The sequence below is a fragment of the Magnolia sinica genome, chromosome 12, assembly GCF_029962835.1.
Source record: "Magnolia sinica isolate HGM2019 chromosome 12, MsV1, whole genome shotgun sequence".
NCBI classification, from domain to species: Eukaryota; Viridiplantae; Streptophyta; class Magnoliopsida; order Magnoliales; family Magnoliaceae; genus Magnolia; species Magnolia sinica.
In genome coordinates, this window is record NC_080584.1 from 77843463 (window position 1) to 77868877 (window position 25415).

The 25415-nt window shown below is 40.2% G+C and overlaps 1 non-coding gene across 1 annotated transcript; it reads right to left on the bottom strand.

Moving 5' to 3' along the window:
• Positions 1 to 22830: 22830 nt before the first annotated feature.
• LOC131222207 (small nucleolar RNA snoR99) lies at positions 22831 to 22935 on the bottom strand. Its single transcript, XR_009159915.1, has one exon. It is a non-coding gene; the product is annotated as a small nucleolar RNA snoR99 (small nucleolar RNA).
• Positions 22936 to 25415: the final 2480 nt, after the last annotated feature.

The window sequence follows — 25415 nt, forward strand, 5'->3', positions numbered from 1 at the left end:
GATATTAGCTTCTCTTTTGATGTCTTCATGATCTGTCACAACCTCCCCTGAATGCAGCTGAATGCTCGCGATCCTGGCTCTACGATGACGCTCTGTGGCAGCTGCTTGAAAGTATTTAGTATTACGGTCTCCCTCACTTAGCCAGTTGGATCTGGATTTTTGTTTCCAGAAACATTCCTGTTTAGTCTCCCACTGATCGAGCTTATTTGAAGCTTCTAGAAATTTTTGATGTAGGGATGCTAATTCATCCTGGGATAGGTCAGGTTACTGGAGTTGATGGTCGAGGTCAGCCACCCTGGCTTCAGCTAGCTTCAGCTTCTGAAAAATATCCCTGAAATGTTCCTTATTCCAGATCTTGAGCTGTATTTTCACCTTTTTCAACTTGGCTAGGACATTGAATACCGGATGATAGGAATCAACATTGTTCTAGGCCTCCTTAACCACCTGCAGGAAGGAATTGTCCAAAGTCCATATCTTCTAAAATTTAAAAGGCTTGGGCACCAACGGCGGTGAAGGAGGGAAGGAAAGAAGCAAAGGACTGTGGTCGAAGGTAGTTCTTGGAAGGTGATTGACCTGGAAAGTCGGAAAGGCAGAAGCCCAGGCTGAATTGATGAGCATTCTATCCAGCCTAGCCCAACTTCTGGATGTACCGGACTGATTGTTGCACTAAGTGAAGTGCGGCCCATTGAAACCTGCATCTGAGAGGCTAGCGTTATCAATTGCCTCACAGAATTCCCTGGCACTCGCTGTATCGAAAGATCCTCTGCTACGTCTTTCCGAAGCTTCCAAGATAGCATTGAAGTCCCCACAAACTCCCCAAGGTCCTTGCAGCATGACGGAAAGATCCGCTAGATCCTCCCTGAGAAAATGCTTGGTTAGCCTGGAGCAGCAGGCGTACACATGTAAGGTTAATAGAGATCTGCAAGATCGGAAAGACCATATTAACAGCTAACAGCTGATTCGTAGCCTTTATAATTGTACAGGAAGCAGACTTTTTAAATAAAAACCAAATCTTCCCCCCCTTAGCAACATTTGAGAAGGAGAGGAGAAAGCCCATAGTGAGTCAAGTTTTCACTCGACGAGCATCGCTGATCATTGGTTCAAGGATGACCACAATCCCTGGGTTATGAGTATAAATCAAGAATTTCGGTGATCTGATAGTCCTACGATTTCTGACCCCACGGGCATTCCACACAAGGACTTTATCCATCCGTGATACATCCGGAATTCACTGCCCAGTGTTTGATGTGTCTTAATCGGGACTCCCAGTCTCCTTTGCTGTAGAGAATCCACTGTCTTCTTCTTATGGCTTTGATTCGTTTGGATGATAGTTTGCCTTGTTGGTTTCCTACTTGGAGAGCCATATTTTTTTTTGTGAAAATTTCTGTTGTTGATGTGCTATTGCATTTAGCCCTTGGTCCCTCTGCATGCATTTTGTTGTCCCTGATAATTCCTGATTAGTATTGATCCTGTCTCTATCTTGTGAATTCTGATGGCTGAAGAAGGGGGATAAATCAACCTCCAAATGCTGATGTAGCAGCAAATTCCTACTCTCTAGGGGTCTGCATATATATGGAAGTTGAGAACTTCCCTTTGGAGGAGGTGTGCACGCCGGGCCCTGACTTCCAATCAGACCCTGCTCTGTATCATTTTCAGAGTCTGCAGGTGTGGAGAGATGAATGTCCTCCTTTAGAGAGAGATGTTCTCCAAACCTGAAAGGAGAATTGCCTTCCGATCTCGATCGACGGCAGTTGGAATGATGTATGTTATTGTTGCTGGTTATATGCCTTGAGTTGTTGCAGTGATGATCACCTAGGGGTGAGGCTTCAACGGTGGTGGGACCCAGAGGAAAAAGCTCTTTGGAAATGTCCATTTTGTGGTGTAGATGCTAGGGGGAGGATTGGTGCAAAGGACTAAGAAGCTGACATTGAAGGAGAGATGGGCTAGGGCAGATGGTGTCTAAGTTATCTGTTGGTCTATTCTTAGCACATGGGTGTTGCAGAGGGATGACATTCATATGCGGGGAATGAGCAGTATTAGGAGAGGTTTCCACAGGAGAGGTTACCGTGGGGAAAGCCTTATCTGTAGGTCTGCATTCAGGAAGGAAGGGTGGTGGGCTGATGAGAGGTTCAGATGAAGAGGATGACCCAACCACCTGAATTAGTGGGAGATTGGATCTAAGGTCTTACTGAAGATCTATACCAGGACAGTCCGTTGTCCCTTATTAGCCTAGGATTGGTTCAATCGAGCTAGCAACCGCACTACTTTGGCACGAATAATAGTTTAAGGTTGTATCCATCACCTGAGCTGATCTGGTAACCTCAAACATCATTACTCCATCCAGGTGTTGATAAGAGTTCTCATTATTTGCTGCCTCTACTCCCTGGCATTGATCAAGAGCATGGTGCACCACATCCATGTGCAGTATGTTAGCTCCTACCTTGTCCTTGACATGCTCATTGTGATGACTTTTATACATGGATGGGAAGGGGAGCTGCTGAGGATCTGTAAGGGTTCTAAATTGTCGGGTGCCCCTCGAGTCCGGGAGAGTGGATTCCTTCACTGTGTCAATGGCATAAACAGTTGGTGGACATGGGTCTGTGGCAAACCTCCTTTCCACCCATTGTTTAGTGCTTTCCATGACAACAGGAGCAGCCAGGGAGGCGTTGGATCTAACCGTGGGTTCCTTTTCTACTAAGATCGGGAAATATTTCCCCAGGACCAAGAGGGATAAGACCTTTTGTAGATTAATTCCTGGACGCATGAGCACTCTAATACGAGCAAAACTCTGGAAAATACCGTATGCGCTTATTGGGGCGATGTGGGCGACCCTAGCCAGCTGATGACCCAAATCACGGAGGACCGATTCGAACCACGCGTGTGTCGGTATGCCATATAATCGCACCCAGACTCCTTCCTCTCCAGGCATCTCCTCAGGGGACGATTTTGCTGCGCTTGAAATGTTGGAGGAGAGATGGAGCACCCTGTTTGACAGGAAATTGTCTCGAGCCAGTTTAGATTTCCACACTAGGAGGAACTTGGTTTGGGAGACTCGCGTGATTTCCCTAATAGAAGGGCCAAAAACAGAGTTGCGGATAGCGCTTTGGATATGAAGGATAGAAATCTCTAGACCGGAGACCTAATAATCACACCCCATTTCAGAGTCTCTAATCGAGTCTCAACTGATCTGTGGTCGGCAATGATCGCTGTCGTATCTCCCTAACGGCGAATGGGAGGGCAAGGGTCTAGGGTAGCTGCCTTCACGTAGGAAAATGACTGATATGGGGCTGCATTATCGAGTCTCTTAGGTGGGTTAGGCTGGATTCGAGAGATCGTAGAGAGGACGACAGACCTCTTAGCCCAACGGATTTCGACAACCCTGGCATCAATCCTTTTATCGTTCAACACATCGAGAGCATTTTTCGCATCTTGCTCGTACCAAAAACGCGCAAAACCAAATCCCCTAGGCTTAAGAGAAGCAGGAAACTTCGGGATGTATGTATCTAAGACCTTACCGAATCTGCCGAAGATGTGGAAAAGTTCCTCCATCGTTGTGTCGAAGGATATATTTCTGATGAAGAGGTTGAAACCGCTGTTGTTGGAGCAAATGATTCTACCATTTGGAGGTGGGAGGGACTTTGTCGGTGCGCCATGGGATGTATTTCTAACAAATCTGAGTCCTCGCCTTCCTCTAACTAATTGCCATGCAACAAGGGGCCATTGTTATCGGACCTAGAGGAGCCAGCCATTAGTGGACGAAAAGCATGGGAGGGGAGGTTACACAACAGAGCAAAAAGGGCTGTAGAACCTGCAGGTGGACGATTAGCTAACACCTGCCTGCGAGATGATCGGCGAGGACGACAGTGTGGGGAGGCTGCCAGCGAGAAAGAAGAGCCAAGATGATCTTCGACCCAAGGCTTCTATTACGTGGGGAGGCTGAAAAAGTCATCGTTCGATCTCGTTGACAGTCTGTCGATGGGTCTCAATTTCATCGAGAATGTCATGCCCCAAAATTTGAGTACAGATGTGCACTCTCAAACCTGAGTTTCGAGTTGCAACTTGTACACTCTGTGTACTTAACTCATTCTATTATATGATTCTTTAGAGGCAAAATCAATATTCATTTTACTTTTCAACTAGGTCCATTCACAATCATTCACACAAAGTGATTTAAGCACCAACATGTATATATTCTCAATATCCATAAACATTTAATCAGTAAAAAGTAGCCATCATTCATCAGTCAATACAAATTACCAATGAATACTTACTAGGAAAATAGAAATAAATTGTAAAAAATTTAAAATTTCATTAGTAGATAATAAAAATGAATTTACAATCTCTTAAATAGTGATACTGAAACCAGGAAGAAGTTTCAAAATCAAACTCCAACCTAAACTCCAAAAATTCATAATTACTAAAAATAGTAAAATTCCAACTCTAATAAAAATTATGATTCTAATAAAACTCTTCTAAAGCCTAATTTCTAAACATAAAAGTTTAAAATAAACTTTTACTAGAAGAGTCCTAATATGAGGTATTTTTAAAAAAGAAGAAAAATGTAAAACTCTAAAAATAAAAACTTATTAAAAAAATCAGAATTACTAAAATTAGTAATTTTTCTTAAATTTTCATTTTGAGCTGAAAGTGCATGTTTTCTGGTGAAATGGACAGATGTGACCCATTATGTGGGTCGGTTGACATCAGATGGCCCGTTTTAGTAAAGATTGATAGGTTGTGCATCCTGTAATAATACCCGGATCAAAAGTTATGATCAGTTCACAATCCATCTTCTGGTCCAACCATGCTAAGAATGTATCTGTAACTGTTGATGCAAAAATCTGGTTAGCCCTCCCTAGGCTCGTGAACTTGCGTAGAGAATAGATAAGGAAGACCTTGGCTGATGCTGGGGACCCTTAGATGCCTAAGTCAAGAATTTGGGTTTAGTCGAGTAATGATGATTTAGGGCTAAAGATTTTACGTACCTTTCACCATTAGAGGTATCTTTATTTATAGTTTGTGAGAGGCGGTGGCTTAGAGGAGATCTCCTTATTTGGTAGGTGCATATTGTAGAGGGATTTGGATCCCAAACTAGTAGGAGGATTTTCTGGGATCTTTGCCGAAGATCTCGGGATTCCGAGCGTGTCGCAGATATCCTCCAAGATCTTTGGAGAAGACCTTGGTCGGATATCTCTTGGACAAAATCTAATTTCACGAGACCAGCGAAGACGTGCAATGGGAGGCCAAGGTAGCCTTGGTTGACCTGACCTAAGAGTGACATGCTACTTTGAGTCACACTGGCCTGGGTGACCCCGACTTGGGCCTTGCTGACCTGGGCCATGGGGACCTTGGACACACAAACCTGGACTGTGCTGACCTGTGCTATGGAGACCTAGGACACACCAACCTGGGCTGTGCTGACCTAGGCCATGGGGACTTAGGACACACCAACCTAGGTCATACCGACCTGGGTTGTGCCAACCCATCTCTTTATTTGAGAAGAAGAACAAAATCTCCTGACGAACTCTAGAAATCTTGGAATTGACAAAATTGGTGCTCTCGCGGGCCTAGTGGGAAGCGGTCCCTTGTGAGATCCGAGCTTCGTGTCATCTTTCGCTTGACCAAGCTTACAAAGCTCTGACCTGACCTTTCACCATAGGTCGGTTCTTTTTCCCCATAATAGTAAGCCCCCTACTCCCAAGTTAGTGGAACTAGCTTAAGAAGTAGGCCAGATTCGGTCAGGTTGGATTGTTCGTACTTAGGATAGTGGATCATCTTATCATTAATTCTAAATAAGGTGAAAGGCGTGAGAATCTAGGCATATTAGTAATCATAGTACGCACCCTTGAGGTGGCGTGCCGCGGCTCGAGGTCACATGGGCTATATCAGGGCACCTTTTCAGCGTTAGGCGAACGGGGTAGCGATGCGTGGCCTGTCCTCAGTTATGGAGTCGTGCGGTGAGTGGGAGCACGCCATGTGTTAGAATGGGAGAGCCGAGGATTAGTTCTTCGGCAGCGCATTGATTGAGAGCATTGAATGCTCATACACGTGGCTCCCCTATTAAAGGGGATGCCCTAATCGTCGGGCGGGGTTACTTGTCTCTCCTTGATATTGCGTTCTCCTCCTTCCCTTGGCGTCAGACGATCTCTGGCGACTGTCCTAAGCGGCACTGTCCTTCGATTACCTTCATTTTTTTCTCTCCCCTTCCTTCCCTTTCCTTTCTTTTTCTTTTACTAGGTTTCCCAACGTTTTTAGACCCACACCCATGCTGGAAACCGCAGGCTCAGGGGAGGAGATGTCAGGCCGCGATGGTTGGGCAGATAGTCTTTGTCCCATTTCGAACCCGCCATCACCCCTGATGATGGTGAGCGGCATCAATTTCTGGATGTCGGAGGCATCGTGAGTACTTGTGCTGTCCCCGGTGGAGCGGCCAGTTCAGTCAGAAGAGGATTTCTCGATGGAGGAGGGGCTCGTCGGGTCCTTGTCAGAGGAAGAAGAGACAGGGCTAGTTGAATTCATGTTGACGGAGGCTAACCTAGTGCGGATAAGGTCGGAGTACCACATTCCGGACTTTATAGTGCTTCGAGTTCTCTCACCAGGCGCACTTCCTAATGCACCTCTTGAGGGTGAGGTGGCTATCTATCAAGTCGACCTCCAGTGTGGCCTTAGGCTTCCTCTCCAACGGATAGTGAGGCGGGTGCTTGCACACTTGGGGTTAGCTCCTGGGCAGCTGATCCCAAACTCTTGGAGGGCATTGGTGGGGTCGTTCATCCTCTGGTCTGAGCTTGACCATCCTGGGGAACCTTGGAGGAATTTCCCCACCTATACCAAGTGAAATCTAACCCTCTTCATGAGGGTTGGTATTATTTCTCCTCTTGGCGGGGGTCCGGCAGGGCCATTATTATTAACGTCCCGACCTTAAATAAGAACTAGAAGAATAAGTAGTTTTAGGCATTGGGAGAGTGGGAGACACCGGGGATAGCTTGGATATGTTCATGGGTCCCGACCTCCTTTACTGAGCCAGGTCGGTACACCCAAGCTTGGATCTTCCCTTCTATCTTTTTTATTTTGTTTGGTCGTTATTGCGCTCCTTAACTTGTTTTCTTTTCTTGCAATTCATCCCAAGTACCCTACTATGTTGGGTCCGGAAGCTCTTGCTTGAGTTGCCGGTTTGAGGTCGATGAAAGTTGAGCTGAGATCCTGGAGGGAGTTTCTCGCGCCCGAGCTTTTACTTAAATCAGGTCTTGACTCCACCTTGACATGAATAGCTTTCACTTGTTTGGAGTTCAGCATACATTTTGTGAATTTTTCGCTGACTCCTTTCACTGTACAGATATGCTTGAAGCGTGGCCTTCGAAGCGCAAGGCACCTCCTCCCGGCAAAGTAGCCCCGAAGAACAAGAAGCCGTCCTCCAAGAGTAAGGGGAAGGTCGGCCCATCGTCCTCAATGGCCGTGGAGATTCTGGATGAGGTGTCAATCTCGGTGCCTTCCTCTGTTACTTCTGAGGGGGTTGCTGGGATGACTTCGTTAGGTGAAGCTAGTTCCATGGAATTTCGGGAGGCCGTGGAGACCTCTGCCAAGCTCCCTACGCCCTAGGTGGGGGGGTCGTCCGGTGGTAGCTACGAAGAGTGTCAAGGTGCTCTTAAGTCAGCTCGAAGGACTCTGGAGAGCCTCATGCCTTGGGTGGATCGTCATATTCCTGATGTCGAATTCAACCATACAATGAACGCGCCGCCGGATGCAATCATCGGCTAGCCGATGAAAACCTTCTTCGGGGTAAGTTGATTTGAAGTTGCTGTCATTTTTCTTTTGTCTCGATTTGACATTTTTATTATCTTTTTACAATTCACCCCTTCCTTGCTCAACGTGTATCGTGAGCTGTTGCGTTTACAAGAGGAAGTGAAGGAAGCAGAAGCAGCGCTGTTGCAAAAGGGAGTTGAGGCCGAGCGATCCCATCTTGAGGCCGAAAAACTTCATAAGGAAGCTAACTAGCTTCATTCTTCCATGAAGACTAAGGCAACAGAGCCAGCGTGTAACATCCCAGATTTTCATGGCTAGAGTTTATACTCGAGTTCGAGGAAATCGGGTGTTAATACAGTAAGAAGTGGATGTCTCAAGGTCACGCCTTGAAATTTCTCTTATCTAGATCGTATCCAGTTACATTCATAATGGTAATCATTCACAAGAATAAAATTAATTGCATTTATCATTCCATAATTAAATAAATTATCAATTGTTCTCTTAATGGGAGCTTGTTACAATATTTGAGTTGCGTAGTGAAAGTGTAAATAAAATAAATCCTAAACAACTTTTCTATTTTCATTCAGTAAAATCTTCTATCAGAGACTAATTTTCTGGATCCTCAACATGTACGTCACCTGCATCATCTATACGGTTGGAGAGGGTTAACACCTTACTTATAGTGATGACTATCCTTTAAAATTAACAATAATTCAAGAGGTTAATAAAGTAATGTAAGGGTTCTGATACATTACGTACTCCACTACTACGATAAGATTTAGTATGCACAAATAACCTACATAAGATGCATGGCTAGCAAAGTGGGTGTGGCTCATCATACTTAGCGATCATCACAATGTGGAATATAACTTATAGAAAACCCAACTCGACCCGCATCTCATAAATACGAATATTCGTCGGCGTGTCTAACGTTAATGTGGATTTATGTGAACATCTTAAGGCGACACAACAACGCGGTTGAGAGATTTATGTAACACGATGTGTCAATGGAACGATTATTTATAACATGCAATCCCGAGAAGTGATGTAACATGCATGGTGATTTACTTACATCGATTATGCACTACGAAAATCAATCTACGGAATTATGTGCCAACCAAGAATGCCGCTATCCGAACGCTTTATGTCCACGATAAATATTTGAATCACTAGTTGTGATACCTTTAACACATCACTTGCATTGATAAAGAATGTAAACTGAATCATGGGGGTTTTGGAATTCCAAGACATATGCTCAAGCTTTAAAGATAGATAACACAAGGCTAATAATACAAAAGGAGAGTAGCAATGGTTAACTCATAAAGAGGAGAGTACCAATGGCCAACTCAACAAAGAGGAGGGTAGCAATGGCTAGCTAACTCAGTAAAGAGGAGAGTTGCAATGGCCAACTCAATAAAGAGGAGAGTGGTAATGGCCAACTCAATAAAAGGATAGTAACGAGAGCTAACTCAAAAAAATTGGTAAAGGCAAGGGCAAGACTTGTATCGATCGCCTCACATAAATTCATAAAGATCACGTGTAATTAAAGTCATATCATAATTTTCAAAGGATAGACAATTGATGGTGGTAAAATTATAAGATCGCAGGGAGAGAATCATAGTAACATAAAAACATTTATAAATGCAATTAAATCATACCAAATTAAATAAGGAAATCTTAAAGGATAAAACCCTAACCTTAGGTCGTTGAATCCTCTCTTACTAAGTTAACTACTCAAAGACGTACTTTAGGGCCAAATTCTACTCTAATTCACCTGGTTTGGATTGTTTATGTTACTTTATAATTAGGTTTAGTAAGTCTTAAGAAATTGGATTTGAAAGAAAAAGGGAGGAAGGATCAATCCGATGATCATTAGTGTTAACTAGATCTGGTCCTAACTTTCAGCCGAGTTGACTCAGTTAGGCTTGATTTAAGTAACCTCTATAGGTTCGTTGGAAAACTGTTCACAACCCAAGTGTAGGGTCGCAATCTAGTAATAATCTCTGTAAGACCGAGGTCGAATCCATAAGGACCGAGATCTTGTGAGTTTCTGAAATTAACTATAAGTATAACTAGAAGAAGATGTAAAACTATCACTAGTAGAAAACAGGGCAAAGGCTATGGATAAAAGCCGTAGCTATAGACCTATGGCTGTGGTTTTAGTTTGTAGCATGCCCGTAGTCGTAGGTGCTGTAACAAAAGGTCTTAATCTATGGCTATGGATTTAATCCGTAGCCACAGATTACAATAGTTATAGATATAATCCATTGCAATTATATCTGTAGTGAAAAGCACATACAGCTTCAGATATTATTTGTAGCTAAAGGTAGTGCTGGATCCCTAGCAATATGCCAAATTTAAGAGCAACTACGGTTGTCAGATTACTAGCTACAGTCATTATCCGTAGCTATTTCTTACATTTAAAAAAAATTATAATCATTTGTTCATTCAATTACCACCTTCATAATCATTCATTCATTCAATTACAATCAATTACAATCATTCAATCACAATCCTTCATTCATTCAATTACAATCATTCATTCAATCAATTATAATTACAATTACAATAATGTTAAAAATACAAATCTCGGTGAGTCTATGTGCACTCGCATATAGCTAGGTACATCCTTCATCTTAGCCTTTGGCTTCATTAGAGAAATTTACTCGACTTCACCCTGAAATTTCAATGATAAAGAATTGAAAGAGAAGATAGATTTTGACGGTATGGTATTTTTTTCCATAAGTAAATAGGCCTTTTTCAGCCATCAGCGCATCACCTACTTGAAGAATAAAAAATTGATTGTTGTCCAAGTCCACTCCTTTTCCTTTTAATTTCTTAGTGACCTCTGTAAAATTACTTCCATGGTCATTTATATAGTACTTTGAAGAGTTGTCTCGAAATGCAACTCTAGTAATGACAAAATCACTTCTTGCAATAACTTCATATATTCCATCATCATACAAATAGTCATGGCATTCATAAATCGGAATGACCATTGGGGAAAAAATGACAAAGTGAAAGAAGTGCATCATGTATGACCATTTTTTTCTTAATAAATTAATAAAAAATCAAAGAGGAATGAAATTGACACAAAAGGAATGGTCTTACCATATCAATTATCTCCTGAAAGGGAACAAAAACACCTGCACTGTCCAAGTTTTGGTGATTGGTAATTGGATATTGATAAAACACAAAAGTTGTGACTAGAAGGAAAAAAATAAGAAAGAAAAACACATTCAGCTTGAACCCTATGAGGAAACAAATGTTATTATTTTCATTCATGATTTTCATACCTTGCTCCACTGAAAAACCTCACCATCATCAAACTCGAGAATTAGAAGACCAACAGGATCAAGCTGGATTGAGCGACCCCAAAATTTTCTTTTCAGATTATTGTCTCCCCAAAATTTCCATCCTCTACCTTCACAGTGGCATGCAACAATCATTGGATGATGACTGACCTGTCTCAAAGTAAAATATCAGTTACCTCCTTGACTCGAACCATGTTAACAAGGTGAAGTCTTATCAGATTATAAAACTTGTCAAACCAATCCATTCTACAGGTTTTTGAGCACTAGATAAACCAACAATGTCAACCCTGATTAGATTCCCACATATAAATGGAGCTTTCCTGTTTAGCTCATTTCCCAAATATAAAGAGCAATGCATCTATGACATTGTTTTTACCACTTCCATTCGGACCCACTACCGTTGAAAAACTCTACTAATAAGAAAAAATTCAAATGAGCCAATAAACACATGAGTCAAGATGTAGTGCACAAAGCAAAATTGTGTAAAATTCACACTCAAGTAACCAAAAAGGGACCAGATCTAGTTTCAAAACGGATGGACGGTGTGGATTTCTCGCAAACATTACAGTGGGCCCCACCTAGCATCCCAGCGCATGATTCGCAAGAAATCCACGTCTGTACAACTAGTTGTGTGAGCATTTCTCATTATGTAGAATCACTAAGTAAAAACAGCAAAACAGAGTCATCAGATAAGATTCCCCACCTATATAAATTATAGGCTGTACTATCATGTAGGACGAATGCTCACATACAACTGGTTGGTGTGTAGGGCCCACTGTCATGTTTGTAAGACACCTAACCTCACCCGTACAGCAAGGTGCCTCCACAATAAAAATAAGACACCTCAAAAATCAGGTAGATGAAAACATTAGATGCGCACCCCCCCCCCCCCCCCCTGTGAATGTGGAGGCTTTTGGGTGGTTGTCATTGGTTTCTATGGTGAGGTCCACCTGATAGTTTGATTGACCTAATTTTTTAGGCATCTTTTTCGTGGTGGGGCGACCTCACTAGATGGTTTGGATGTTACACAAACACCACAATGGGCTGGCAGACCAAATAGTTGGATGTATAACTAGTGTGTGAGCATTTCTTGTTATGTAGAATCACCAAGTAGAAAAAGCAAAACACAGTCATCAGACAAAAGTGCCGTAAAATTCTCAGTTGTAACTTGTCCAAGTCGACTCAGACTCTGTTGAGTTAGATCCTGTTCAGCACCCCAAGTCAGGATTGAACAGAGGGTGACTTGGCCTAACTTTTTTTTTTCAAATATTATGTCTTTGTTAATTTCAAAAAAATACCTTTACAACTGGGAACTCCTTTACATAAAACAGGAGACCTAACATGGAATACGAAAAAATAATTACAGAAAGGCACCACCTGGGATCACACCATTTTGATCGATCCTAAACCAACTTTGTCTAGAAAAATGATACCTCGAACCTGAAGAGGAAGCTTTGATTGATTCTCGAAATAAGCACGAGACTGAAAAGCACTTCCTAAGCGAGCCATGAAATCTGTCAGCGAATTCCCTTCTCTTAGGATGTGCACAACATTGGTTTTACCCCTCCTCAGCTAATTAATCCTAAACAACCATGCCTTTCATTTCTAACCTGGCTGCACCATTCTATTGATCAGGTCTACTACCAACTGCGAATCCGACTCTATAATGATTAGGCAAAAACCCCTTTGAAGACCAATCAAAAGGCCAGCATGCACCGCGTGCAGTTCGGCAATAGTATTTGATCCAAAACCATAACCATTGAAAATACAAAAATGAATTTACCCCTCTCCCCTCTACAAATTTCCCCTCCACCAGAACTCCCCGGATTTCCTCTGGCGGATCCATCTACGTTAATTTTAACCCAATCGAGCAATGACCTCTCCCACTTAATCACAACTGGTCGGCCTCCATTTATGGAGTCAAACGCGAGACAATATTTGGCCATTGAGTCACTGTCGTATGTCCACCACTGCTAGAACCGTTGAGCAGGGCAACCCACCATCTGATTTTGGCAACCACTCGATTATAGGACACCAATCGACATTCAAAAACTGCAGCCTTGCGTGCTTTCCACAGTCCCCAGATTATAATGCAAGGAATCAGCATTAAGTTAGACTTGCATCACAACTAACTTGCCCAAGTCTCAGCTCTTTTTCTTTTTTCATCTTTTGTCCATGCAAGCTACATTCCTGCCTGAGTTTCTACTCAACTTGGGACCAAACGAGATGATCTGAGTCACCAAGAAAACATAGTTGGGGCTATCTGAGTCATGAAGTAAGCATGGTTGGGGCTACACTTACATCATGCCTAACAAGCTTGTCAAGCATTGCAGGTGAGAGATATCAATTGTTTGTAAATTTCCCTTCCTGGATAATGTGCAATCGCTAGGTCAAGTGTAGTGTTGACATGATTATGTTATAGCAAGGGAGTCACATGTTTGCCAAAAATGTGTTTGTGATTACTACATAGAACTAGCTACTTAATCATCTCCTTTCGACTTTGGCCTATGGTGGTGCATTTTTGTGCACTAGTGCAAGCTTGGGTGCCTAATAAAGGAGAACATTCAAATACATCAAACTAGATAATCAAGAAATATTAATCAATTGTTTAGATAATAAAAAGTAAACATTACCAAAATCTCTTTTCTACATTATTTTTAGATAATAGATCACCTTTAGCATAGTATGATGATAGATTGCATACTAGTTGGTGATACCACACCATGTACAATGTTTGATTAGCCGACATGTTAGAAAACTTCAGCAATTCTGACAAAACCTTTTACACTGACATTTTTTTTCCTTTTTGTTGAAATCTTAGATCGAAAGATTTACACTAACATGAATAAAAGGCAAAATGCCAGAACTAGCACAATGAAAACTCAGCAATAACATTAGTTCTAATGGGGCACAAAAATTTCATGGACATGGATCTCAGAAATCTTATCCTCAAAGCTTCTAAAACATTATAGAAAAGCAATATTCATCCAAGCTAGCATTAAAATATTTGAGATGGCAAATTCCTTCCTAACACTCAAGATAAATTGATTGATCCACTGGAAATTTTACGGCACTTTGCCATGAGAAAAAAAAACACATGTTCCAAGTAAAAACAAAACACATACAGGTGCGGTCCACCATGTGAGTGGATCGGCCTGATTTCTGAGAAGTGACCTTTAAGGTGATGCCTTCTATTTTCAATACATCCAAAAGCAACTGTTCATGTCTGTCTTCTGTTCATATAAACTTCAAGTCATTGACTAATGTGCTTCTGTTACTATCTGTGTGGTGAAGCTGCTACCATGTATTCACTAGAATTAGATGTGGAGAGGTGGAGAAACCTCCTGCCATGATTCAAAAATATTGTAAACAAAAAATCTATTTTATTACTCCTTCCAGATCGCCTAAAGACTTACCATGAGGCAAAGCTTCCAAACAAGTTCCCCGAATCCTCTCCATAAACTAGCCATGTTTGGGCTCATGTCGAAAAGGTTAACCATTCTTCCCATACATCCTGGGAATCGCTTCTCAAAACCGCAGACTATTTTGTTCTGAAACTCATTTATCTCACCTGAAAACCTATCACATAATGAATCATTGTAACCACAATGATAACTATTGTGAATGCACTATAATGAACACACTATTATTATAGATAACTGTCATTACAATACAAATATCATTCACACAATATCACGAACATATTGTTGCAACAAATAAATATAATTATAATCACATAATGTATTGTTTGATGAACTGTACATGTGCATTCTTGAAAAAAAATGTACCAGATGCTTGAATTTGAGATATGCAGCTCCAATCCTCCCACATGCAACATCCACCCGAAAGAATGCACATAACCGTCATGCTTGAGTAATCAATATAGGAATGTACAAGTAAAACCATAAAACCAAAGATACTCACTACACTTTTATGATCTCTTCCATAGTTAACAATCTCATTCTAAAGCCCTTCTCCCTCCTCCTTTGCCCAGGCTTGGGATCGGCAATGTAAGGAGTTGCATTGACGGAGTTAAAAAAGGGCTTAGGCTCCATTTGGTTTTCAAAAAAAAAAATATTTTCATAAATACTAATTTGATGACCAAATGGAGCTTAAGACTATAAATAAGTTCAAATATAAAGTACAAAATTCATTCAATATTTTTTAAAAAATAAATCAATTAACATCTAGTGTAACTAGAAAGAATCTGCAGACTATAACTATGTTGAACTATAGAGTGCCAAATTAATTCAAAATTAAGAAACAAACAAGATAAACATCATATAACTTAACTAAAAAAATATGCACACTACACATGTGCAATTATAGAGTACCAAATTTGTTCAAATTATTGAATTCTCAAAGCCTCCTTCCCCTATTGCATAAATGATCCTGGACCGGCCTCTCCAAGTGTACATGCGAACCCATCTTCTTTCCACAAAGGAGCGCCGGGTTATATAACCTTAGTCAGGACAACAACAAAAGCTCCATCCTCCAACAGTTCACAATGGACAGTTGCATTTAGATTAACTTCGTGTACTTGACCACGAGCAACTACACCATGTTTTCCAAAACCAAGCAAGTCGCATCTCTTACTAATATATATAATATCTGGCTACATTTACACATAAAATAACATTGGTATTGTAAGCGTTTATAATATAATTGTAAGCTCAATACAGTAAAAAAAAAATTATACTTGCATACCGACGATGCATGAGTGGATTTAGCGACTGCTAGTGATGAGAGATTTTGAGTATACTGTCCCTCTTTCTGCATATCCACCAATGTTTTCTTCATATTTAATAACTCTTAAGTTATATTAACCAATGCTTTCTTCATCTCAAATAACTCTTGAGTTACGCTTTCTTTTTCTTTTATCACATTCTCTACCTTTGAACGAACAAGGGCTAACTTCTCCAGTCCTATCTTGCTTATTGAGCAACCTAGACCCCGCATTTGCCCTCTACTGTCAAAATCCACCAACTGTAAAACATTGTAAATCAATTTATTAGGATATCCATAATTACCATAAAACTTAAGTAATTTTTAAATTTTATTATTACCTTTGTAAGGGCATCATCCACACCGGTCATCCTAGAAGCAGGATTGCCACTATAAAGCTCATCTAGTTTTTCCTGTGAAAAAATACAAATGAATGTAATATAATTCAAAGTTATACATAGAATTTTCATAAGGGTACTAGTTAGTGGTACGAGGGATGCACTTACAATAAGATCAGGATACTGGACAACTTTGTCCTATCTTATATGGGCTCTTAAGAAGACTTCACATCTACCTATCTCTGCATTAGAAGTAGGATTCTTCTCCATCACCTTTTGCACATTACATATTATTCAAATACACATCATTAATAGATTTAGATGAATGATAATTCAAATTCAAATTCAATTTTAAACTATAATATTTATTTTTAAATACATACCATCTTATGGTAAGTAACAGCCATGCCGCGCATCCCAAGACATGCAGGTCCTTTTAGCTTGGCCTGATTGACTTTATTCTTTGCGTTTGCCCTCTTGAATTTCTCGGTGGTATGTTGATCTATGAAGACCCTCCAATCCTCCATAGGGATACCTGGGGGGGTGGACCATCTCTCATAGCAATAGGATCCTTGTTTTTAATATATTTTACAGTCAATCTTTTCTTGTAATTCCTCCACACTTCACTGATGCGTTGCGTAACGTAATTAAGACTTTCATCCCCACTTTGACCCTCAAACTCATAAAATTATGAAAATCTTTCTGTGATTATATGTGTTCATGAGGCACCTGACGAAAGTCCAGGTATATGATCAGGATATGAGAACAGGTGAGGACACCGACATACGATGTAAATTCTCTGTGATCTGAACAGTTCTCATTCGGTTGCCCGAATTCATTTGTCTTTAGGACTTTTTTCCTATCAAGTTGCACAAGTAAAGAGACCCCCTAGTAATGCCTCTCTTTCTAGACGAAGAAAAAGCTGACACAATTACATAAAAAGAATAACAGTTATATATATACATCATTGATTACCGCCAATATATAAGAAAAAAGAAAATTTACATATATAATTAAGGAGAAGTATCTTATTACCTTTGGTGTTGCTTGAATCTGTACCCCAAGCAACTGCGCACCCAATACCTTGATTAGATTTCCTCTAATAAATATCATTTTATTACATGCTTAAAAAATACAAACAAATTAATAGATTCTCTTTGATTGTTTTCTTTTCTTTGTTTTCTCGACTATAACACTGACGTCTTCAGATTCATTAAATATCAACTCATCAACAATTGCTAATGAGGTGAGATCAGCTCCTGGATCAGCATTACTTACAGCCTTTAATCGTTCCGATAGAACGCACGTCTCTTCTTCGACAAAAATATTTTTTGAAACCTCGAAGACCACATGCCAGTAAGGATTTTTTAGATCTCTAGAGTAAAAAATTTGCATGGCATGCTCTACAAGAATAAAGGGCTCATCACTGACTTTGTCTGAACTATAAATACTAGACAAATTTACTAATCTCAGATTCGCTTCAGCATTAAAAGAAACACCATGATGTGTCATTTTTACCCAATCACACTTAAATAGGACAGGCTTGTACCCTGTTCGGTATTCCAATTGGATAATTCTATTAAGGACTTCGTAGTAAGGTTGATTTTTAACCACTGTATTCATATCCTTAGCACTCGATTGGAAGGTTGTCATATCCTCTGTCCTAACTCCACTGTTTTGGTTCGTTTTATTCTCCTCATAGTCTTTAATGACAAAGAGGAAATCATTAATACAATACTTATTGTATTGTATAAAAAAAGTTAGAGGTACTCTCACTACGTCTTTAAATTCTTTATCGTCAAATTCAATAAACTCTGGTTACCTCTTTAATCAAGATATGAATTCATCCTCGCTAGGCACCCTGTTGGTCCTCTTATAGTATCACTGTAAGAAATATTTGTGCTTCCTGTGCGATATTCGATAACATTGTTATATTGAAATCGTATAAAGTAAGGAAGATATATATATATATATATATATATATATATATATAAGCTTATTGTACATACTCTTCCTACTCGTCGTAGCTGGGATGACTCTTTAGTACCCATGTACGAGCTTGTTCGTATTCGATACCCGCTAGGATAATACTTTGACCCGAACCTACTCGACCAACATCATCATCATTAGGGTTATTGTCAACGATATCTTGCAACTTACGTAGTCCTGGAATGATTCCGTTAAACTGTTTTTCCAGCTTTTTCAATAGGCTTGTTTTTTGTTTTCCTTTATATTGGTTGTAGAATATAATTGTCTCCTCTTGGATATACTGCTTTGCAATACAACCCTTAGGTCGTGTCTTATTATAGACATAGGCCTTAAATGTCTTCATAAACCTGACAAAGTTAATGATACATTATATATACATGCAACTGTAGATGTTAAGCCAATTTATTCTTATTAAGCTCACAGTGTACCTTTCGAATGGATACATCCATTGATAGTATACAGGACCACATATGTGAGCCTCATAAGCCAAATGGACTGACAAATGCATCATAATGACAAATATCAGTGGCGGGCATATAGTCTCAAGTTAACATAATGTCCTAGCCATGCTCCTCTCGAGGGTAAGGAGTGTTTAAAGGTCTACGGTTGTCGAGCACAAGGCATTAAAGAAGGTGCAAAAGCTTGTAATTATAGGACGAATGATCTTCCTATCCCTGAATGCATGCTAGATGAGAACTGGGAGCAAATGTTGCATCAATACATGGTAAGAATGAGACTTCATTTCCTTTAAATCCACATAATGTTCCTTTACGATGGTCCTCCAATTCGCACTAAAATCGATCGGAACACACAACTCATGCAAAGTCTGGATGAAAAGCTTTTTCTCTTCTTTTCTTAGATAGAAAGGACCTTGTTTATGAATTACCTTGCCATTGTTCTTTTTTAGCCATAGACGCTTCTTAATTCCCAATTGTTTCAGGTCCCTACGCGCATTAGCATCATCCTTAGTTTTGCCAGGCGTGTTCAACATCAAGGCAACAAGGATTTTAGATATATTTTTCTCAATATGCATAACATCAAGGTTGTGACGCGCGGGAATATCTTTCCAATACTCCAGATCAAATAATATAGACTGTTTGAAGAACCATGGTGATTCAACATCATCTGCTAGCTCTTGTTGGCCTCCATAAATACCCCTTATATTACTCTTCCCAGTCTTCCTCCAGTGCATATTCAAGTTTGTAATTTGTCTTTTGACCTTAATCCCATCCAGACAGATCGGTTGACGTCGTATCTCCACCTTCTTGTTAAACGTACTAGTACTTATGTCCTTCCTAGCTTGTTCTAACACTGGCAACCATCGTTTATGGCCCATATAAACATGTTTCTTTCTATATTGAAGTCGCAAAGAATCTGTGTTGGGACCACATATAGGACAACCATACTTACCCTTGGTCTTACAAATAGAAACGTTACCATATGCTGGAAAGTCATGGATTGTCCAGAGCAGAATGACACGCATGTTGAATTTGTTTTCATGGTATGCATTGAACGTCGTGACCCCTTTTCATCATAACTTTTGTAGTTCATCAATCAATGGATGTAAATAAACGTTAATATCCTTTTCCGATTGTCGTGGTCCCTCAATGAGCAAAGTCAACATAGTAAACTGAGGTTTCATGCAAAGCTTTGGTAGAAGGTTGTATGTCACACACAAACGGGCCATGAACTATACGACGTACTGAAAGCACCGAATGGGTTAAACCTATCTGTAGCCAAACCCAATCAAACATTGTGAGGCTCAACTGTAAAATCTCTACACACTTGTCATCAAGATTCTTACATGCAATAGAATAAGCGGGATGCTCCATCTTTTCATGTTGAAGTTTCTTGGTTGAGTGCTAAGACATTTCTTTCGCCAACCATGGCACACTCACCATTCTTTATAGCCTTGGTGTTAATGGAAACAACCTTAACACCTTCACAGGTATTTGAGATTGTTTTCTCTCAGAATCCATTTTAGTCTTGTACTTAAGAGTTTTACAATTTGGACAAATGATTTTCATCTCATTCTCTCTCCAGTATAAGATGTAGTCATTTGGACAAGCATGAATTTTCACATAATCAAGACCCAACTTTATATGATCTTCTTCGCTTGGTAGGTATTAGTTGGGGCCTTATTACCAGAAGGTAACACCTTATTTAGTAGTTGAAGGAGCTCTGTAAAACTTTTTTCACTCTATCCATGATTCACCTTTAATTTGAAAAGTTGTACAATGAAAGTCAGCATGGTGAAATCTTGGGCCCCAGGGTATAGCTCAGTCATTGCGTCTCGTAGATTTGCTTTAAAATCATTAGTTTCATTTTCTCCAAAGACGCCTTCAAGTATAGGGGTCACATTCGGCTCATCCTATATAACTTCATCTAGGTTATTACCACCAAGTTCTTGAATGATCGCGTTGTGAACCTCATTTAAGTTCGGGACACTATGGTATTGTTAGGAACTTGATTCACATACAGTACACTTAGGTGATACATGCTCCCCATGCATATTCCAAACCCTATAGCTTGGGTCGAATCCATTTTTCATTAGATGTATTTCCACATCATCATAAGAAATCAAAAAACGTGCACATCTGCAAGTGGTGCATGGACAAGGAACGAATTCTCTACTAAGAAGGTTTTCTTATGTAAACTTTGAAAAACTTCTTATTCCAGAAATAAAACGTGGGTTTGGGAAACTTAGTATCATCCACTCCCTATTCATTACAGCTGAATCTCGATTAACCAAGGGGTCTATTTTCAACCTGCACCTTACCAAAAATTAAAGTTGGAAATTGGCCTAATGTATCATCCTCCTCAAAGTTGGAAATGAAGGAAGTGCTATCAGATGATTGAACCTAGACAAATATTATCTACCAAATACAACGTATTAAGGAGTTTACAATCATTACATTTTTACAATAAATTAATAATGTAATTTGTAAGTAAAATCTTAAACCACTTGGATAGATGAAAAGTCTCGCATGCAATTCTAATATATCAAGTACTTATAAAATCTTTATTGAATAAACATGAGTATTCACACCCATAGATTTTTTTTTTAAATATCTAATATTTCCAAGATTATTATTTTTTCATGCATACTCATACTCTTCACATGATCTTTAGCAACTTCACAAGTGGATACCACATTTAGTAGCATCTCAAGCAAATTGGGTGTGGGCAGTCTCTACCAATGGGACCAGACATGTTATTCTGCAAACATTGGAATTGTGTGCTTGGAGATTTGAATAATTGTTTGCTTTATTCCAATGCATAGAGCATGATGATCCTAAAGCTCCATTCTTCCAATCTTCCAAAGATACCCATTAGAAAAGTAATATAGTGAAGAGTGGAATCCTTTTTTTTTTCCTCTCTCTCTCTTTTTATTGAATCTTAAAGGGAAATTGATTGAATATTGAATGCTGCACATGGTTACATTTGAACTTGTTAGGATTTGCATCAACATGGTTACATTTGAACCTGTTAGCATTCACATCAATAGTCAATCCATTTTTCCAGCTAATTGTCAAAAAATGAGGTAGATTCAAATCTCAAGTAGACCACACCAAAGGTAAGATGGTAATTGAACACCCACTGTTAAGAACTTATTAGGGTAATAAAGTTTTAGATTAAGATGATATTTATGTTTTCCCTTAATCCAGATATGTCTAACATAATTCAACATGTTGGATAGCAAATAAACATTGGAGTGGACCTTTAAAAAAAAAATCCGAAACTTATATCGCATGCCATAACGCAAATTAATTTAATTCATGCATAATGAAAATGTAAATAATTACTACTCATTTATAGTTAACTACACTTGGAACCAATCGAACAAGTTTTGATGGTTAGCATGGTTTGTTTCACCACAATTTTTAAGGGTGCAGACCACACCATAAATAATAGACCTTGCTACAGATGGAAGCACCTCCCAAGGTTGACTTTAATCCCACAATGCAAATGACTAGAGACATGTTGAAAAAAGCTGCTCATTTGTAATGATTTACTAAGGAATGCCATGCCAAGATTTTTCAGATTACATGGTTCCTTTATTTCCTTCAGAATTCAAATAGCCATAAACAATTTGGCTCGGGCTTCGAATAGTTCCGGCATGACTATAAATGGAAGTAACCACCTCCAATGGGCTAAATTGGAGAAGAAAACTAGATATTTTCATAATGAGGGAACCTGATTTTCGATAGATATTTTCATAATCAGTGAGGGAACCTAAACCAAACCAATCTTGTAGCAGCTTATTCATCCCTTCACTGGGACATTTCCATTCTGAATTTCAATGTAAATTGAACTAAATCTCACACAATCACCATGTGGGTTAAATGAATCTCATACATCCACAAGCATCTTTCCTCTGTTTTGATTAGATTTTATTGGATTATCCGACCAAACGCACACGGACAGCATGTAAAACAACCCAAAGAGAAAAGTTTGATACTCTGGAAGAGGGTGGTAGATGATCCATGTGCTAATTTAGATCCATCATGAACAACAATCATCCTTATTTGGGTACCTGATCATTGGATAAGAGGGATAGTATTGGACGGTCAGAAATGAAAAACACCCAAAAAACTATAGTAGATGAAAAAGAGCTAGAAATGCTCAACAAATCCGACTCACAACTCCACAATTCATTCAATGTGCCTTTAGATCAAGCATGCACTACCAGAGTATCAATTAAACAAACAAAACAGAAAATGAAATGTCCCATCTTCTATGATTAAATAAATACCAGATCGAAATTAGCTAACAAAGTGAATCAGATGGGAGTCTTATGTAATGGACATGTTCATCTCATGAGGCACACAACATATTAGCCAACGGGGCAGACGTTTTAGTCCCAATACTACATACACCCAACTACCCGCCTATAGAACAACCCACGATGTAAAAAAAGCAAACAAGCACATACACAAATGTTATTATGTATATGAAAACAGATCCAAAAACGCACCTTAAAAAAAATCAAAAATCACAAAACGAGGGATTCTTATAACCTTAATTAGGAAGTATTTAATGGTGGCGTTCAATCACCACAGTTTCCTATGGTGTGGTCCACCTGAGATTTGGCTCTTCCGGACTTTTAATCTCATGCCCTAAAATGAACTGGAAAAATGAATGGCCCACATACACATATTATGGTGGAGCCCACAAAGCATTTTTAGATTCCAGAAACAGAGAGAGGGGAATGCGGATTGAAGGATTGAAAGAATGCATAGGGATTGAAGGATTTAAGGCGACATGATCAGTTTCCATTCATAGGGATTGAAGGATTGAGCATCCAAACGCAACAAATTTTTGAAATAGAGAGATAGAGAGAGAGAGAGGGACTAACTGTGCTTCTTCTTCTCCTCCTTCTCCTTCTCCTTCTTCTCCTTCTTGCGGCGAAAGGGGGTTTTGAAAATGTTAGCGAGAGAGAGAGAGGGCCACATCCCTACCCAACCGACTACATCACAGTGGGAGTCGCAGCCTAATAGTATAAGGCCCTTGTGCGCTCATAGTTTCCACTCAGTCATGGCGTTGGGGCAGATCCTTGGTACCATGGAAGTTTTAGGAATTTCACTCATGGGCATCCTATGCACCTGATATGCTTAAGTAATATTTATGGTGTTCACACATACGGCCATCCACAAATGTCCCTGTGGAGGCAAGGCCCTGATGAGCAAGGGTAGTATCATCATGAAATGCGATGCCAATGCAAGAGTCACGCATACAGATTATGCACAAGCTTTAAGCACTCAATGTGCACAAGGGGAGAAACTCCATCCCTCAATGACTATCATAAAATGCAATCAATTCATACAGATGATGCATATGGGTCATAATGATGTACGTATGCTACCTGTAGAATGTATTCCTCCATCCTAAGGAGGGACAAGGTCTAGGTACATAGATAGGTATTAAGGAGAAGTGAAGTCTTCTAGTGGGGGCCTAATACTTTGGTATAACATAAGCTAGGAGAATCATAAATCCTCAAGGAGGAGACGAGCCTAACAAGGTCCAAGGTGGGCCTTCAACCACCTATAAGGGCCTTATGGGCATACCTTAGGGCCACTAAAGAGGACATCTAACCTCAACTAGGTCCCAAAAGGTAGCCCGCTACGCATATAAAATAAGGTCTAAGGCCTAAGCAATATGTAGCCTAATGGGCTATACACGAGCCCAACTCATAGACAGTATAGTGGGCCCTCAAGCAAGGTTGGGCCCATCCATCATAAATCCACATATTGTGGTGGGCCTCATGGGCGGCCCAATAGTTCATTCACATGGGCCGTTTTGCACTTAACACAAGCGAGTTGGGCCTCATATCCTAGCCCAAGTATAGGGTCAATTTAGTGGGCAGCCAAAAGGCCCAACAACTTACATACTGTAGCCCTTAAACCCATCACAATAGGTAGAAGAGTATAGGCCCAAAGGTCAGTGGGCCTACTAAAAGGATCTAGTCTACAAGGCCTAAGGAATTAGTCAACTAATCACACGCAACATTCCAATAAAACTCAACTTGGGTGGGCCTTAGCTGGGACCTAATCACACCCCAAAATGCTGTAGAGAAGGGTAGGATAGCTGATCTAAGTTCTCTTCACATCTAGTGGGCCATACTGCCCCAATTCATTTATAGGTGGTAACATTGGGCCCATTACCAAATTCCAGCCCACCTAAATTTCTGGGTTGGTTGGAGTCCAACAATAAAAGTATTTCTTAGATATTTAATCCCTGATGGCCCACACACATTACTGTGGGCCCCACCAGATGAGAGAGGATATGCAACACATATATCAAGTGGGCCAGGACGTTGGAATGCAGGCCTAGCAGTAGTCTAAGGCAGGGATGTCCCATGTGTAGGTAGCCCTATGGGTCCGGGGTATCTGGCCCAAAAATCCACCTAATGAGCCCCAATTGAATACCAAAAAAGGGGAGGATGATAAATCCCCTAAGGACCCCACATGGATGGGTGGTGTGGTATACAACACATCAAGATGGGCCCACGAAGCAGGTTAGATGGCCAGCCCAGGCTGGACGCCCCACCCTGGGCGTCCCTGCCTAGTGGGCCACTCCCGTCCATACTACGGTCAGCTTAAATGTCTGTTGGGTGTAAAATTTTGTAAGGTGACACTTCCTTGGGTGAGCCACATTTTAAAAAAATTTCATAGTTTTTGAATAACAAGAAGTACTTTAATTAATTTATAGAAGTCAGTCTGTCCAGAAAATCAGACTGACCTGGACGTCCCAACGTGGTGGGCCGGTCCAGCCCTTACCACGGTGTGCACAGGGGTCCATTGGCCCC